The 15,898-nt window shown below is 41.1% G+C and overlaps 1 protein-coding gene across 19 annotated transcripts in view; it reads left to right on the top strand.

Moving 5' to 3' along the window:
• The window catches only part of HMBOX1 (homeobox containing 1), a 113,887-nt gene that overhangs the window by 87,556 nt on the left and 10,433 nt on the right, over positions 1 to 15,898 (top strand). The gene's annotated exons all lie outside the window — the stretch shown is intronic.

The raw sequence follows: 15,898 nt of genomic DNA, 5'->3' as shown, positions 1-15,898 counted from the left end.
TTCTGCCTCAGATCTCTGTCTCAGTCTCCCCCCGTCAGGTTAAAGCCATTCCCCCTTGTCCTGTCCCTACAGAGCCTTGTCAAACGCCCCTCTCCAGCTTTCTTGTTGGCCCCTTTGGGCACTGGAAGGCTGCCTTAAGGTCTCCCTGGAGCCTTTTCTTCTCCAGGCTGAAGAGATCTGTGTCCTTGAGAGATTGAGCCAAACCTTAAATAAAGGATGAACAAAGTGCTAAAAGCCTATAACTCCTTGGTTACCAAGGAAGATTGGTGTTAGACATTAGGAAAAACTTAACTTTAGCAATGGTTGAGAGTAAGCAGGCTATCTACAGAAATTATGGAGCATTTCTCAGGAGCAAATTAGATAAAATCTGTCAAGATGGTTCTGATGTATATTTGATCTTAATGCAGAGGGAAACATCAGGTGGCTACATTATCTTCTAGCTCTGGTGTTTGTTAGTCAGCAACTTGCAGTGGGAGGTTCAACTTCATTAAGTCCTTTGAGATGTAGGGAGTGTTTTTTTTAGGATCTTTGTTTGACATTGGTACTTGTGAAATGCTTTGTGATCTGTGAGTGCAGGCACTTTGAAAAGGCATTCAGTAAAGTTCAATTTACAATTTAGACCCAGGCAAGATCATCTTATTGTCTGAAAGTTCAAGTGGTTTTGCTCAGGGTCATTGCTGTATGTCTTCAGAAAATGCAATAGCAGACATTTTATGCTTGCTACACAGTATCTTCCTTATTTTGCATTAGATCAAGCTATGTTCCCTCTTAGACATGCATAATATACAAGCTTCCTATTCTAATCAGCTGTAAGCAAATCCCAGTTGTATGGCAGATTGCATGCAGTAAAATATAACTCAAGGATGTCAGTCCAAAGTGCTCACCAGACTCTGGGTTGTGAAGGATCCAGCACTTAATGAGTTATTTTTCTTTTCAGGGAGCTCAGGTGCTTTTTGTATCTTTGTATCCCCTCTTTCTCTCTTCTAAAATAATGAAAAAGATCTGTGGGAGGAGCATTTCTTTGTGGCAGACTCCAGATAAAAATTTTATATCTGCCAAGGTCAAAATAACTGAAATCAACATTTGCAAAAGAGCCTTTTCAATCTGACCTGCAGCACCACTGTCTGGTGCAATAAACCCATGTTTTAAGAGTAGGAATTATTCTCTAGTCCACATATTCTCCTGCATTTCTCCAGCACCAGCTGAGATACTTCATGGGCCCCATACTTTGGGGCAGCCCCCTGCATGCTTACATATGCAGCATCCACCTGCCCTGCTTGCCCTTGCAGTGATTTCATGTAGCTGTCCCCAGTGTGTAAACCTGTGTTGGGGTACTGTGTAAGAAGAGGGAGGTGTAGAGTCAACCCTGGTTCAACTTGAGTTCCTACTAAGGAAATGTTTGTGACATGGCAGGTCTGAAAAGTACCGTGAACTATAGGCTTCTTAACATCTGCTTGGTCAGCCTAGTCTAAGAGCAGCTGTTTTGTCCTTGGGTGCCTTTTACAGCTCCACCTTCTGTCCCTGGCAAAAGGGCAGACTTGGCAATATATACCCATAGCACACCAGCAATGTGGAGTTCTGGCATGTGACTGATGCTTCAATGCTTGGCAATAGGCAAGACCTGCCCCCCGCCGTGCTGTGTCCAGCTCTGATGCTCCTGACATAAGAACGATGTGGAGCTGTTGGAGTGAATCCAGAGGACACCACAGAGATGCTCTGATGGCAGGAGCACTTCTGCTGTGGAGGTAGGCTGAGAGAGCTGGGCTTGTTCAGCCTGGAGAAGTCCCTTCCAACCCAAACTATTCCATGATTCTATGATTAATAACCCAGGTGGTGGTCATGATAATCATGGTGTTGTTTGTTGTACCTATCCTCTTTGGCCTATGACTAGTTCACGCATGCCTGGCGACTATTTGGCTGTGGACGAAAGCTTTTATATCCTGTCATTTTATTTAAATCCTGCTATTGCAGCTGTGGGCATTCTTATTATTCACATAAATATGTAATTCATTCTAAGTTCCGCTAAGGTCTTCAGGGTACTTTGGGAGAACTAATTATGCCTAGTTTCATTTTATATGCTAAAATGTGTTTAAAAAGTTGGAGGTCCCTTTTGCCTGAGTATCATGAGAAAGAAAAAGAAAGAACATAATGTTTACCTTCCCATGATCATTCATTGTATATACTACTGTCAATGTGCTGCTTATTTATCTCCTCTCTGAACTAAACAGTCATTCTCTTATCTCTTCTCAGGTGGCAAGTCTTCACTTGTCTAATAATATTAATTGTCACTCTTCCGTGGATCTTTTTTATTTCTACATTCAATTTTTAGTGACCCAGGGTAGGTGAGTAGGGACAGGAGCAGAACTGATTACCATATTTCCAAGCTGAATATTCCAGTTTATACTGGCAGCAGAAGCTGATTCCTATTGTTCTCTGACCTCCAGCCTCACATCTGGTTTTTGCTGATCACTTCTGTGCATTGATTGAGAGTATGTTGACTAGTCCGCAATGATGTATGCCTTTTCCCTGAACATTTACAATCAATTTAGAACCAGTCATGTATATGAGGAGTCCGAATTTGTTCTTTTCCGTCTGCATTACCCTGCTTTTTGCAAAGATAGCAGATAACGTTCAGTCATGGGAGTGTTTAGATAATTGCTGTGAATTTCAAAAATAACAGCTTTATTTGTATCCAATATAAATAATTGACTTTGCAGAACATCATTTAACGTAACTGTTAACGCCAGTCATTTTAGGTTACAACTTTGCTGAGCCAAGGGCTTGCATTCTGCTCGTATACAGAGCCTAGTGCTGTGGGCTCTCTACAGTCACATTGAGACCTCTGGATACTGCTTGCTGTGAGGAGAGTGTAAAAGCACAAGTCTAGTGCTGTCGGTTATCTTTCTTCGAGCTTTCTTCTGTGCCAACACTAGGGTTCTTCTTATGACTGTTCTGTTTAATGTACAGAAGCAAATAGTAAAAAAAAGCTCATATTTATTAGCTACATTGTGATTTTTTTACCTGTTAAAATGAATTCAGGAGGCAGGGCAGGTCATGGCATGCTTGTCATGGAAACTGTGTGAACTGGACCCTGGCACATTGTCTGCATTTTGTGTAGCTGCTTTATAATGACTATTCATTGTAGGCTGTCTGGAACAAAATTTCTTGATCATATTGCAGCCCAGGTAAAGGTGGTGTGTCTTTGGACGTGCAACAATGTAACAGTTGCATTCTGCTGTCTCTCTGTACTGAAGGAGCTTGAGACAGTGCTGGGGAGTGTGCTCACTCGGTGTAAGCAGATAAGGGCAAGGTCCTGCACCTGGCTTGGGGCAATCCCAAGCACAATTCCAAGCACAGGCTGAGCAGAGACTGAATTGAGAGCAGCTGTGAGGAGAATGAGTTGGGGGTGTTGATCAGTGAGAAGCTCAACATAGAATCATAGAATGGTTAGGGTTGGAAAGGACCTCAAGATCATCTAGTTCCAACCCCCCTGCCATGGACAGAGACACCTCACACTAAACCATCCAACACAAGGCTTCATCCAACCTGGCCTTGAACACCGCCAGTGATGGAGCACTCACAACCTCCCTGGGCAACCGATTCCAGTGTCTCACCACCCTAACAGGAAAGAATTTCCTCCTTATATCCAATCTAAACTTCCTCTGTTTAAGTTTTAACCCATTACCCCTTGTCCTGTCACTACAGTCCCTGACAAAGAGTCCCTCCCCAGCATCCCTATAGGCCCCCTTCAGATGCTGGAAGGCTGCTATTAGGTCTCCACGCAGCCTTCTCTTCTCCAGGCTGAACAGCCCCAACTTCCTCAGCCTGTCTTCATACGGGAGGTGCTCCAGTCGCCTGATCATCCTCATGGCCCTCCTCTGGACTTGTTCCAGCAGTTCCATGTCCTTTTTATGTTGAGGACACCAGAACTGCACACAATACTCCAGGTGGGGTCTCACAAGAGCAGAGTAGAGGGGCAGGATCACCTCCTTCGACCTGCTGGTCACACTCCTTTTGATGCAGCCCAGGATACGGTTGGCTTTCTGGGCTGTGAGCACACACTGAAGCCGGCTCATGTTCATTTTCTCATGGACCAGCACCCCCAAGTCCTTCTCTGCAGGGCCGCTCTGAATCTCTTCTTTGCCCAGTCTGTAGCTGTGCCTGGGATTGCTCTGACCCAGGTGTAGGACCATGCACTTGTAGTGGTTGAACTTCATAAGGTTGGCAGCAGCCCACCTCACAAGTGTGTCAAGGTCCCCAAAAGTGTGTGCTTGAGCCCAGAAACCAATCGTGTCCTCGGCTGCATCACCAGCAGCGTGACCAGCAGGTCGAGGGAGAGGATTCTCCCCCTCTGCTCCACTCTGCTGAGAACCACCCCCCCACCCCCCGCTGTGCAGTCCTGCATCCCACTCTGGACCCCAAAATAAGAAGCACGTGGAGCTGTTGGAGCAAGTCTAGAGGAGGCCACAGAGATGCTCCAAGGGCTGGATCAGCTCTGCTATGGAGACAGTCTGAGAGAGCTGGGCGTGTTCAGCCTGGAGGCAAGTGGCTCCCTGGGCAATGACAGGCATAAGTGACCATAAAGATGTGATCATTCTGCTTTTGGCTCCTTTTCAGCCTGCTTAAAATCCTGAGAAAGAAGTAAGCAGCCCTGTCCTGCCAAGGAGGGTCATTCCAGGTCGAAGCTCAGCTAAAAGGAACAGTCATCGCTTACAGTATGATTTCCCTGACCTGTATGTAGTAATATCCATGGAATAAACCACTTAAGTGAATTACAAAATTAACTTCTTGAGTGATCTGGAAAGCATTCAGAAGGAATTAGTAATCAGGTTGGCACCCTGTCACCTCTTGCTTTGATGGAGCCAGCTGTCAGCATGGAGCATACATGAGCACCATCCAGCCCAAAGCACTGGGTTTGCCCATTTCTGGTTTCTAGAAGTATGCAAAGTTTTCCTGCTGACTCGCACTGCAGCTACTCTCTGAACAGAGTCCAAACCTACCTCGGTGAAAAGAACTTCTCTGCCATCTAGTAACAGATGTGAGGTCTTTATACAAGTAATAAAGAGAGTAATTACAAGGAATAGTGAGGGAGGAAAATTCCTAAGTAAAACTCTTAAGTATGTTGCATCATGTATTTATGGGCTCTTGGTCAGACTGCGGAGCGCTTTAAACAGAGTTAAAAAGAGTGCTCTATCAGAGAACCATATGGGCTTTAACCACAAAAGTCCCTACCACATCCTTTTTTATCCTTTTTTTTTTTTTTTTTTTTTGGTGGTTCAGGATAGTACAATTGACCTTTCTTAGTTTGATTTTCCCTTGGAACATGCATAAGTTTAATTTATTTTTTTTAATACTGTGCTGTTTGTGAGGATCTCTTTCAACTGAATAGAAGACATGGATCTGTTCCAAAGAGCTTTTTTAATATGATTTTCTTCTAAGGAAAATAAATAATAGGGCACACAAGCACAAAAGATACAGGAAAAGTCACCTGGTTTGTTGCTTATTGTATGTGTAGGCTGGCTTGCTCTCCGTTTCTAAATGCCCCTTGATTTTCTCTTAATCACAGGAGCACTGGACTAGGATTTCTAGGTTCATGTCCAGCTTTTTTTGTTTCACTCAGCCTTTATTATAAGCTTTTCATAAACTGATTAAATTTCCTCTCCCAGAAGTAGGTGTAGCCAAGGGTACAAAAGCCCATCAGAAGTGGCTACCCAGCAGGCTCTTACCATTTCAGCAGCTAGATACCTAAATTCCTGAGATTTTGGGACCCATTGTTCTCAGATCAGTATTATCATTTAACTAAATAAATCCTTACCTCCATTTCTTGTCTCCAGTGTTAGTCCCCTTCATGCATTTGTGGTAAACCAAAACCTGCCTTAAGTTTTGCTCAGGTAAAACATGCTGTATCTCCTGCAAAAGAGGCTTTCTGTTCCATTGTCATCAATTGCTTATTGAGAATTTCAGTTTTAAATTCATCTTCCTTGAATGTGGGAGACCAGGATTGTACATACTCTCATGCGAGCATTTTAATGCTTTTCTTTCTGGACTGGAAAGAGATATCCTCAGCTATATCAAGCTTTGCCTTTTTGGTGGTTTTGTTGCATTGTGTCTTTTGGTCATAGTTAACAGAAAACAGTCTTTACAGCCCATGATCTTTTTGTGTATATGAGAAGTTGTTGTTCCCAAACTGTATGACCTTGCATACTATGCTGTTAAATTTCTTTTTAGTTCTTGCCCTTAGGATTGCCTGTTACTTTTTTGTGGTGCTTCAAATTCAGTGTACTGACATGGCTTCTGACTTTGTCATCAGCATATTTCACTACCATGTTCATACTTTGTGTCAAGATCATTAAGTGTTTCATTCTTAAGATACTCCAAAGATGATACATAAGAAATGTCGCCGATATCCATCTTCCAAGCCACTATTTCAACTCTTCAGCCCTGTTCTTTGTTATATGTTTCCTTTCTATACGATCTTACAATTGTACTCTTTGTCTTTTACGTGAATAATTTCCCATTTATAACTGTATCAAATGCTTCTACTGAAGTCCAAAAGTTATAAGAATAGTTCATTTTTCTAGACATAGGGCATATAATCAACAACTTCTCAGTTGTTTTGAGAGCATCACTACCAGGACTGTGCAAGTCATGGCTCCTAAGGACGCTGTTCCCAGGGAACTTGGCTATTCTGAGCTGGAGTGGCAATGACATTTAAAAGGAAGCACACTGCAAAAAACATGGCTCGTGGTAGGGAGCACAAATCTAGGAGGAAGGAGCTGTGGATTGATTACATGGATCTGTGGCTGGTTTCTCGTGTCTGTGTCTGCATCTTTTAACTTTGCTGTTCTTCTACCTGTAAATTCTTCCAATAATATTGAACACAATTTCAAATTTTAAAGGAGTTTATGATCTGGTTATAGAAAGCACTTTTGAAATACGGCGCATGATGGGTGTTTTTTAATGAGAAGAGTCCTTGGAACGTATTATTTCCAAGGTAACTATTTGCACTCCTATTGGGAAAAAAATATTACAGAAAGTTGGATCGTAACCTCAGCTGTTTCCTTTCCCCACAGAGGGCGAATGGTCGTGGAATAATCCATACAAATAAATAGAAAGATGTTGCTGCTGCCAGACTTGAGAAGTAGTATTCTTCAAGGATCCACAAAGCTACCTCATTGCTTTAAAACTTGCCTTAACCCTTTTCATTTGCTTTGATGGCTACAGTGAACATCATGAAGTTGGTCTTGGCACCATAGTAGTTTAATCAACAGGCATGCTGGCTATGCTGATTCATTAATTTTGTTCCCATTTGATTATATCTACCTGTTGCATTGTATGTAAGTTCCAAGGCAGAGAATAGATTGATTAAAAAAGAAAAACAAACACCTTTTTCTGCTTTGCGTCTGTAGAGCAATTAAAACCAATAATAGTTCTTGTCCAGATCTTGGATGTACAAGGTATTAAAGAAAATACATCTAAGGAGCCCTAAACCAGAAGCCTTGATCCTGAGCCTTTTGACCTTAGGTGCTAGATATCCTGCAAGAATTGGCCTTATCTTGTATTTTGAATCCTGTAGGATCCTTTCGTAAGTTTAATCAATTTTTATTTTTTGAAAATGCAGCAGCAGTGGTGGTTGTCTGTGTGCTTCTGAGCTGAGTCTGTCCAATGCTGGGAAATTGAAAATAAAAAACTTCTTTGAGGGGAAATGCTAGTGATGATGTTGGAAGTTGTCAGTTCATACTAAGCTTTATCACAAGTCTCATGACTGGTATTTTTTCTCCCGGAGGCTTAGGACAAAGTGAGACTTCAAGCTCCACAGCCAGAAGGACTATAGATTTCTGAAAAACATGGCCTTACTGAGGCTAAGCTAATAACAATTTGAGGGACCTTACTGCTGACACTTGGCATTCTGTACATACATTTTTTGTGATCTAGTGCTGAACTTCCCTTTGAGGCAAAACTAGGCTATTGTTCTAGAAATATGTTTCTTTAGATGAGCTGAAAACAGTTCTGGCTCTGATGAGTTTAATATTTTCTTCAATACTTCAATACAGTCAAAGGAGGGCATTCTCCCTGTTACTGTTGGATCGAGTCCAGAAGGGGCCAAGAAGATGCTCTGAGGGCTGGAGCATCTCTGCTGTGTAGACAGGCTGAGAGAGCTGGGCTTGTTCAGCCTGGAAAATAAAAGGCTTCATGGAGACCTTAGAGCAGCTTCCAGTCTGTAAAGGGGCTGACAAGAAAGCTGGAGAGGGGCTTTTGACAAGGGCCTGTGGGGACGGGACAAAGGGGAATGACTTTTAACTGACAGAGGAGGATTTGGATGAGGTCTTAAGAAGCAGCTGTTCCTTGCGAAGGTGGTGAGGTGTGGGGACAGGTTGCCAGAGAAGCTGTAGCTGCCCCATCCGTGGCAGTGTTGAAATCCTCTGTTGTCTTGCAAGTAGTATCTCATCTCTATACATCTCATTGGAAGGTTGGGTCACCAGGCAGCAAAACAGCCCTTACAAGTGGGTGGGCTCTTAAATGCCAGGTCTGATTTCTTCACAAATTGATTTCTCATCACTTTTTGAGGATATTTCATCCATGGACTGACCCTGTCTTAGCTTTGCTTGCCACGTGAGAACTAGATAATCCAAAGGATGTAACTGAATTAACTCTTCTCCTGTATGAAGTTAGAAAGTGTAGATGAGATGTTTGTTTCCCGGTTGTCTTGATATTGTCAATCGTTTAAGTCCAGAGGATTTAATGCACATATACATCCTTGAAGTGTGTAGGCCTCAATTTAAATATTGCAAGTAAATAAAGGAGAGCAGGAGATACTATTATTCATGCTTAGATGCCTTGTTAGGAAGAGATTTGAAGGTGCTGTATACTCACACCAACCAGTTATTGAACAATTAATGACTTTATCTTGTCTTGATGTGTTAGTTAGTGGGTGGCTTATAAAAATTCCATCTTTTTTTTCTATTCTTTTTTTTCCCCTCTTTCATTTTGTGAACAATTTAATTACTCTGTTGGTCTGGGGAGTTGTCAGGGTGCCTTCAGTGGAAAGTACCTGTATGTTTCAAATTGCTGAAAACTCCAAATCTATCTACTCAGGAGAGAGCTGTTGTGTCATTTCAAAAATATTCTTATCACCAAATCCAATTACAAGGATGAGTAAATCGCCACCTCCAATGTCTTTACTATTCTTTTTGTAATTGTTAATTATCTCGACAGTAGGGTGCTATAGATTAGGAGGCTTAGATTATCTTTTGGAAGTGTGAGGCTTTCAGAGCCATTATCAATTAATTCTGTTTTTAAACAAATTTTAGGATGATATTAATAGCTTGATAGGATTGTGGTGCTTGAGAATGCTGTCAAAATACTGAGAAAATGATTTCTAAAAAGTCAGAGAAACTTGGTGATGTTATAGTGGCATTGAAGGTCATACAGTTTTATGCACTCCAGTGCAAGGTGTATTTTTGGCAGTTTAATCTACATTGCAGAGTAGATTCCTGCTAAGAAACATCAGTAAAATGACTGTCTCAAAGTTTAGGCACTGATTTGTAAAACCAGAATAGTCACCTCTGTTATACGAGGGTTTTTTAAATGTGTACTGAAATGACTGTGCAATGTATGTACACAGACACATACTGACTTGTGAAATAGTTTATATGTATGTTGTGCTCTAAGTGATCTGGTCCTGTTGAGATCTCTTCTCCAGATTTGCACTTTCATTCCAAGAAGGAATGAAACTTCTCTTATAGCGAGAGACTTAAAAACTGTTCTCTCCCTAGGCAAAGAGTATGGCAATATGCTGGGATTGAGAGCCCAAGCTGGGAATGAGATGCAGATTTTTAAAGAATGAGGATTTTCACAGTTTGGTTCCAAAGATTATTTGAAGTTATGGTAGATTCAGCATTAAATAAAATGCCATTTTTTTTGTAAGGACTGGGTAGCTCTGTAGGTCGAACAAAAGATCTAGGCTTAATGCCAAGATTGCTGAGAAACCTGGTCAGTGCTGTGGAAGAGGTCAAGCTAGAGTCCTACAGTGGTTCTAGAGTCCTTTAAATCCATAGACTTAAAAAAAATGATAAAGCTTTAGGGAAAATAGTAGAGCTGTAGCAATCGTGTTCATCAGTGTTTTTTACGGGCTTCGGATTTTTTTCACATTTGTCTTTTGCCTGGATGGAAGGTCTGTTTGAGCTGACACTGCAGGAATCCCAAGATTCGAGTTCATCTGCTGGCATCCAGAGAGCTGCAGTTCTCATCCTTGGCTGATCTCAAGTGCAGAAGTGGCTCACCAGATGTTTCCTGTAGCAACTACACTGGTGTTGATGTTTTGCAGTCTTGGGGGGGAAAGAGAAGATGGTGTCTTCAGTGTAATTCTCGGCTCTATCAGAGTTTATATGTGTAGAGAATATCTTAGAGCTTTGATTTTGCTGTCTAAAATAGAAATTACTGTGTATTGTGAAGCAAACTGTTTAGTTGACACGTGCTGTTGTTATAGAATCTGTAGGAATATCAGTAGATAAAATAGATGGTGTCATCTGTTGACCTTGCTGAAAATGGCATTAGTGATATTCTTGGTTAGTATTTACTGGGAAATGAACTAGTCATTACACTTTCCAATGAGATTATGCTTTGAATGTCAGTTCTCTGACAGTCTGTCTCATGCCACACAGAGATAAGATCTCAGGCACAGATGACAGACTAACTTCAGAAATATTTCCATTGATTTGACAGCCTGAATAATAGTTCTGTTAAAAGCCACAATGACTGAAACAATGACCTCTTGCTGCTGGGTGATAGTATGTTGATAAACATACTAATGAGAGATAAAGTAGGTAACTATATTTGAGTGCTTTATGTAACTTGTCAGTGGAAAGCAGAGGTACCGTTGGAAGGGAAACTAGATAGGGAGCTGAAATTACAGGCAGTCTTATCAAAGACAAAAGAGCAGCTTGCACTCTCGTGTATTTTGAGACACCAGAGGTTTTGGCAGGGAGCTCGGTCCCTGGTGGCAGCAAGATCTTCTGTTTATCACCAGGGGTCAGATGGGAGCTGGGGAAAATGGGCAGTTCTTTTTTTTTTTTCCATATGTCCCTGGGCCAGCCGCCGAGCCCATCACTCAAGCTTTGCTTTTAGTATCAGTTGAAGGGAATGTGTGTGAGCTGTCATTGAGGAAGCCGGTCCCAGCTGCGTGTTTCAGCCATTTCCTCCCCGCCTCCCTTGGCTGCACAGCCACTGCTCCTGGCATGGGTGAGAAGCTGGACCAGAGAAGCAGCTGGGCAGAAAACCTTCCCACTAAAAGGGAATGAGGGAGAAGATAAGACCATTCCTTTCACCTGTGTGAAGCAGAAGCCTGTGCTAGCGTGCTGGGATGTTTCACTTGCAGGTGCTTCCTGCATTGATGAAAGTGGAACTCAGAGGTGCAAATACAATGTCAGGGAGTGAAATAATTATTTGCAAACTTACATGAGGGAGTGAACTTGCAGCACGTCTGCGGTTCTTCAGTAAATATCCATCTCCGTGTTCTTACCTACCACTAATTGCAAGGTAAATTATCCTTCTTTCAGTGAGACTGCCCTGGTGTACACATACCTGAATTACCTCACCTCTAAGTGTGTGTAATTCTGCTGTAACAGCTGACTCACAGTGAATTGTTATCCTGCAACACATTTGAGCCTTTCTACTTTGAATCACTTGCACACTTTGAAGCTTTAACCGTTATGTCATGCCGTAAACTAAGCTTTTCCCCAGCCCAGGGTCTTTTGAGCATTTCTGTGTTTTTATCTCTTTGTGTCTGACATCCAGACATATAAAAAAGCATCCAACCTGGCCGTCCTTCCACTACTCCATAGTTTGGGTCATATCAAACCCTTCCGTGGCAGCTGCAGAGCTGATAGGAAGCAGCAAAACTTCCACTGTGGATTATCAGAAACACTACAGAGGCATTGCTTAATGCATCTGATATCTAAGCCTGGATAACAGAAGCCATACAGCCAAGCAAAAAAAAAAGATTGGCAGCTATTGCAGGAATTCAGATAGGGGCACCTAGGTAAAGGAGGGGGGAAAATGCATTTTTTCCATTATAGAGCCTGGGGCTGAGATGGATTCTCTCTCCGTCATTGTCCTAAGCACATTATCCCTGAAAGAAAAAGGGTTTCTCTGAATCTGCAATTTTTCTAGGCTTCAGTGTTATTGAAATGAAACTGCTTCAAGGATATCTACATTCTTTACCATCATATGGATTCTCATCTCATGTAAATTATTTGGCCACTTTTCATTTTAATCCTCCACTGTCATTTCCCACAAAAGAGATCATTTGGTTTCTTCATTGAAGGTATTCAGCTGACAGCTGCCCTTTGTCTAGAAAGCAGTGTGCCTTTGCAGGATTTATTTCTTGTGCCTGCTCTTTTTATTTCCCTTTTTTTCTTTTTGCTTTTTTTCCCCCACTTTTAAGTTCACGTTGCTTTATATTTTTCATCTTTATTTTTTAGGAACTTTTCAGATGGTGAACAGGCTGTTTGTAGCTATGAAGAGCATGCTATGTTCTTTCCCTTAGCAAAGGTATACCTGGCTGATAAGAAACAGAACTGGAGGCAGACTAATTAAATTTCCTGCTTGCAAGGAGAACTGTAGTCAAAAAATTCACTGTGTTTTCACAACTTCTACTTGAGCAAACTGAAACAGTCAATGATGATTTCTTTTTCCATGACTTCACTATCTTGGAAACTGAGTTCCCTTCCTTTCCAGAAGTGTTGGAAGACTTAAAATTTTATGCTTTGTGTCATGGTGTATCACCCACAAATCATAGAATCACAGGATGGTTTGGGTTAGAAGGGACCCTAAAAATCATCTAGTTCCACCCCCCTGCCATGGACAGGGACACGTTCCACTAGACCAGGTTGCTCTAAGTCCTATTAGGACCTTGAAATAAGTGATGAGAATTAAACGTGACATGTTGGTAGTGTGCATTTATGGTGACTTCTGAGGCTGAGCATGAAAATCAGTTCTTACTGTTGAGGTTGCATGGTTTTGGTTATCTGTAGCTATATGAGACGTTTTCCTTTCAGACTGAAAACTCCTGAGTATCATCTCTTCTCTGATAAAAGCAGCTTACACTCTATCAAAGGTTAAAAGCACAAGGTGGTGATGGAGAAGTGTAGTATCAGGAGAAGATACAGTTTTGGGGAGCATGAGTTGCAGGCTGAACAAGTTTACAGGCAGCTTGAATCTGTGGGGGAAGGAGGAAGGAAGCATGTCATGAATGTGGATAAGGAGTAAGAGACAGGTTCTAAAATTACTGTGTCAGCTACGGAAACCGAATTTAACAACTCTGATAGTGCCCTTCCACCTCTCCTCTGGTACCTGCTTAGCTTAGTGATTTCCATTAAAATTTCTTACTAGGAGAGCTGCCTGAAAACTCAAATTTGGGGCAGGCTTGGGTTTTGTTTTATTTTTGCAGGATTTTTTGGGGTTCTTTTCTCCAGAAAACTGTGTTTCAGGGTGAAAAGAAACTCAGGTTTTCAAGTGGGAATCACTTTTCTTGTAGAAATTTTGGGACATTTACACTTAAAAAAAAAAAAAGTTGGAATTAAAGTGTTTCAGAATGATGAAAACTATGTTTAAAATGTGTGTAGCTTAGTCAGTTGTAAAATGAGTTAAAAATTACTGTTTCAGCAACGAGTTTTTCCAAAATCACAAAAATGATTGGACTGCAGTCGTTGGTTGCCGGGAGAGGTGTCTTATTCATTGTCCAGTTCTGAAAGTTAGCTCTGTCACAGGGAAATTTCCTGCTACCTCAGAGAACTGTAAACCTGAGCCTAATTTTTGTTGTTTTAGAAAATGTGAGCCTTTTTGTTAGACCCAGCAAAAGTGTACAGCAGTCTGTGCTTGCTAGAAGGGGTTGGTATTTAGTTATGTGCCAAGAAAAGGATTGCGGTAGTGGCTCTTGTCTCGTCTTTTCTTGCATCAACATAAGAATGGGCAGTTAAATTATATATGGTTCCTTAATTTTACATCTTTTGTTATTTCTTCCATAAAGTTAAGCATTGTCTAGCAACTTGGGGACAGCAGATGATCTGCATCCATAATATCACATGATACCATAGTTGCACCTTCTGGTTTTAGTACATCACTGTGTAGATCCATCAGGTTTCTAATTTCTAGTTTCTTTTATGGTATTTGTTCTTGATTTTTTGACAAGTATCTGTAAACAAAATAAATAAGATTCAGCAAAGAGAAGACATAAAATAGCTGTCATGGCTACCAGAATTTGCCAAGTTAATTTTTGTACACGTAGTGATGACCTGGGTACTTGATTAGGACTCCAGGTCATGCAATATATTTGTGTGAATAGTAGTGCAGTTTTCAGCTGTGATGTCTTGATATTTTTGTTCCTTTATCTTATGGCACTTATGAGGAAATAGTTCATGGCTACGGACAGAAAGTGGAGTGTTCTATTTTGTAGGTGACAGAGATGAGACACTGTCATGGGACAGTTGGACTGGGGTCCTGAGCTTCTGCTTCCATTGCTAGCTACTAGAAAAAGCATTTTCTGCTCTGTTTGTCAAGCTCTCAAAAAAAAATCTGTGTAGAGAACATGACCCGTTTGAACAGAATTTTGTAAGTTAAGATAGACACACGTATCACTTCAGAGGCTTAGAATAATAGAAAGGATAATATGTCTGGAAGAGGAAAGAATATACTTTAAAAAATACCATTCAAATAGACTGGGGGTACTGCCGGGAGGGGGAAGAGAAACTCTCTTGCTGATAATTCAGTGAGCATTCCTGTTGGTAACAGTGCCAGACTTGACAGCCCTATGTACTTGAACCTTCGCAGAAAGTGAGTATAACCAGGCATCCTCATCTTCAGATCTAATGGCAAAATCTCAGCTGCGTTTTCAGAGTAGGAGCAAGCATAGCAGGAACTGCAGTTATGGTCATTCTCTCTGGATTTACTTCATAAGAGCAACTTGGAGGTCCAGGGAAGTAGTATTTGACGTTCACATGTAAATGCAATGGCCTCCAAAGCCCAAATTGGTAGTATAGACGTAGCCTGCCCTTCAATTTGTGAAGACAGGTCTATTTCTGTGGTTTCATTGGCTCTCTAAGCTAGCAAATCTAGTGGAAATACATTAACAGTGTAACTAGCTGTGCTTATGTGTGAATTCTCTTAGTGTATAGCGACTTTGAAATAGGACCTCATTTGTTAGTGTAGTTGCAACTGTAAGTAACACTGTGACCAACTTGATGAAGTAGTAGCTAAAATGCAAACTGAATGTTCAAAAGAAGCATGGACAGAAACAGTTGCTAGATGGAACAGATTCCAGGTTTCTGTAGAAAGTAACTGTGCTGGGGTGATCCACTGAGAGAGAACTATGACCATAGAAAATAATGATTACCTAAATATGCTTGAATTTCCTACTACCAAATGATCTAAGGAATAAGGAAATATCTTATTTGAGAAGCCAGAGCAGCTGTCCAACAGCTGAACCTGCTGCTGATCAAAGTTGATCAAAGAATTCCTAGGATTGTGTATTATGGACAATCTACAGAAAAAAAAAAAAAGAAAGTAGTAGTCTCTGCTTATGGCATGCTTATCAGAGTCCATTGAAGTAAACAGGACTTTTTGTTGGTTTTAATGCAAATCTGATAAGCTCTGTAGAATGTAAATCAGTTCATTAAAATTTGTAAAGCACTTAAATGAAATAAAAGAGAAAACAGTTTAACTTTTATAGGATGTTTACTGCATATAAAGTACAATAAAATCACGATTATTCAGAAAAAAATACTGTTGGAATATGCTATACTCTGTGTTGTTCTGGGGAAGATTAAAAATTTTAAATTGTGATTAAAAAAAAAACCAAACATACCTGACTCTAGAAATCTTACTGTGTAATTTAGGCTGT

The sequence above is a fragment of the Lathamus discolor genome, chromosome 5, assembly GCF_037157495.1.
Source record: "Lathamus discolor isolate bLatDis1 chromosome 5, bLatDis1.hap1, whole genome shotgun sequence".
NCBI classification, from domain to species: Eukaryota; Metazoa; Chordata; class Aves; order Psittaciformes; family Psittacidae; genus Lathamus; species Lathamus discolor.
The sequence above is the reverse complement of the archived record's forward strand: the minus strand, read 5'-3'. Positions and strand labels throughout refer to the sequence as shown.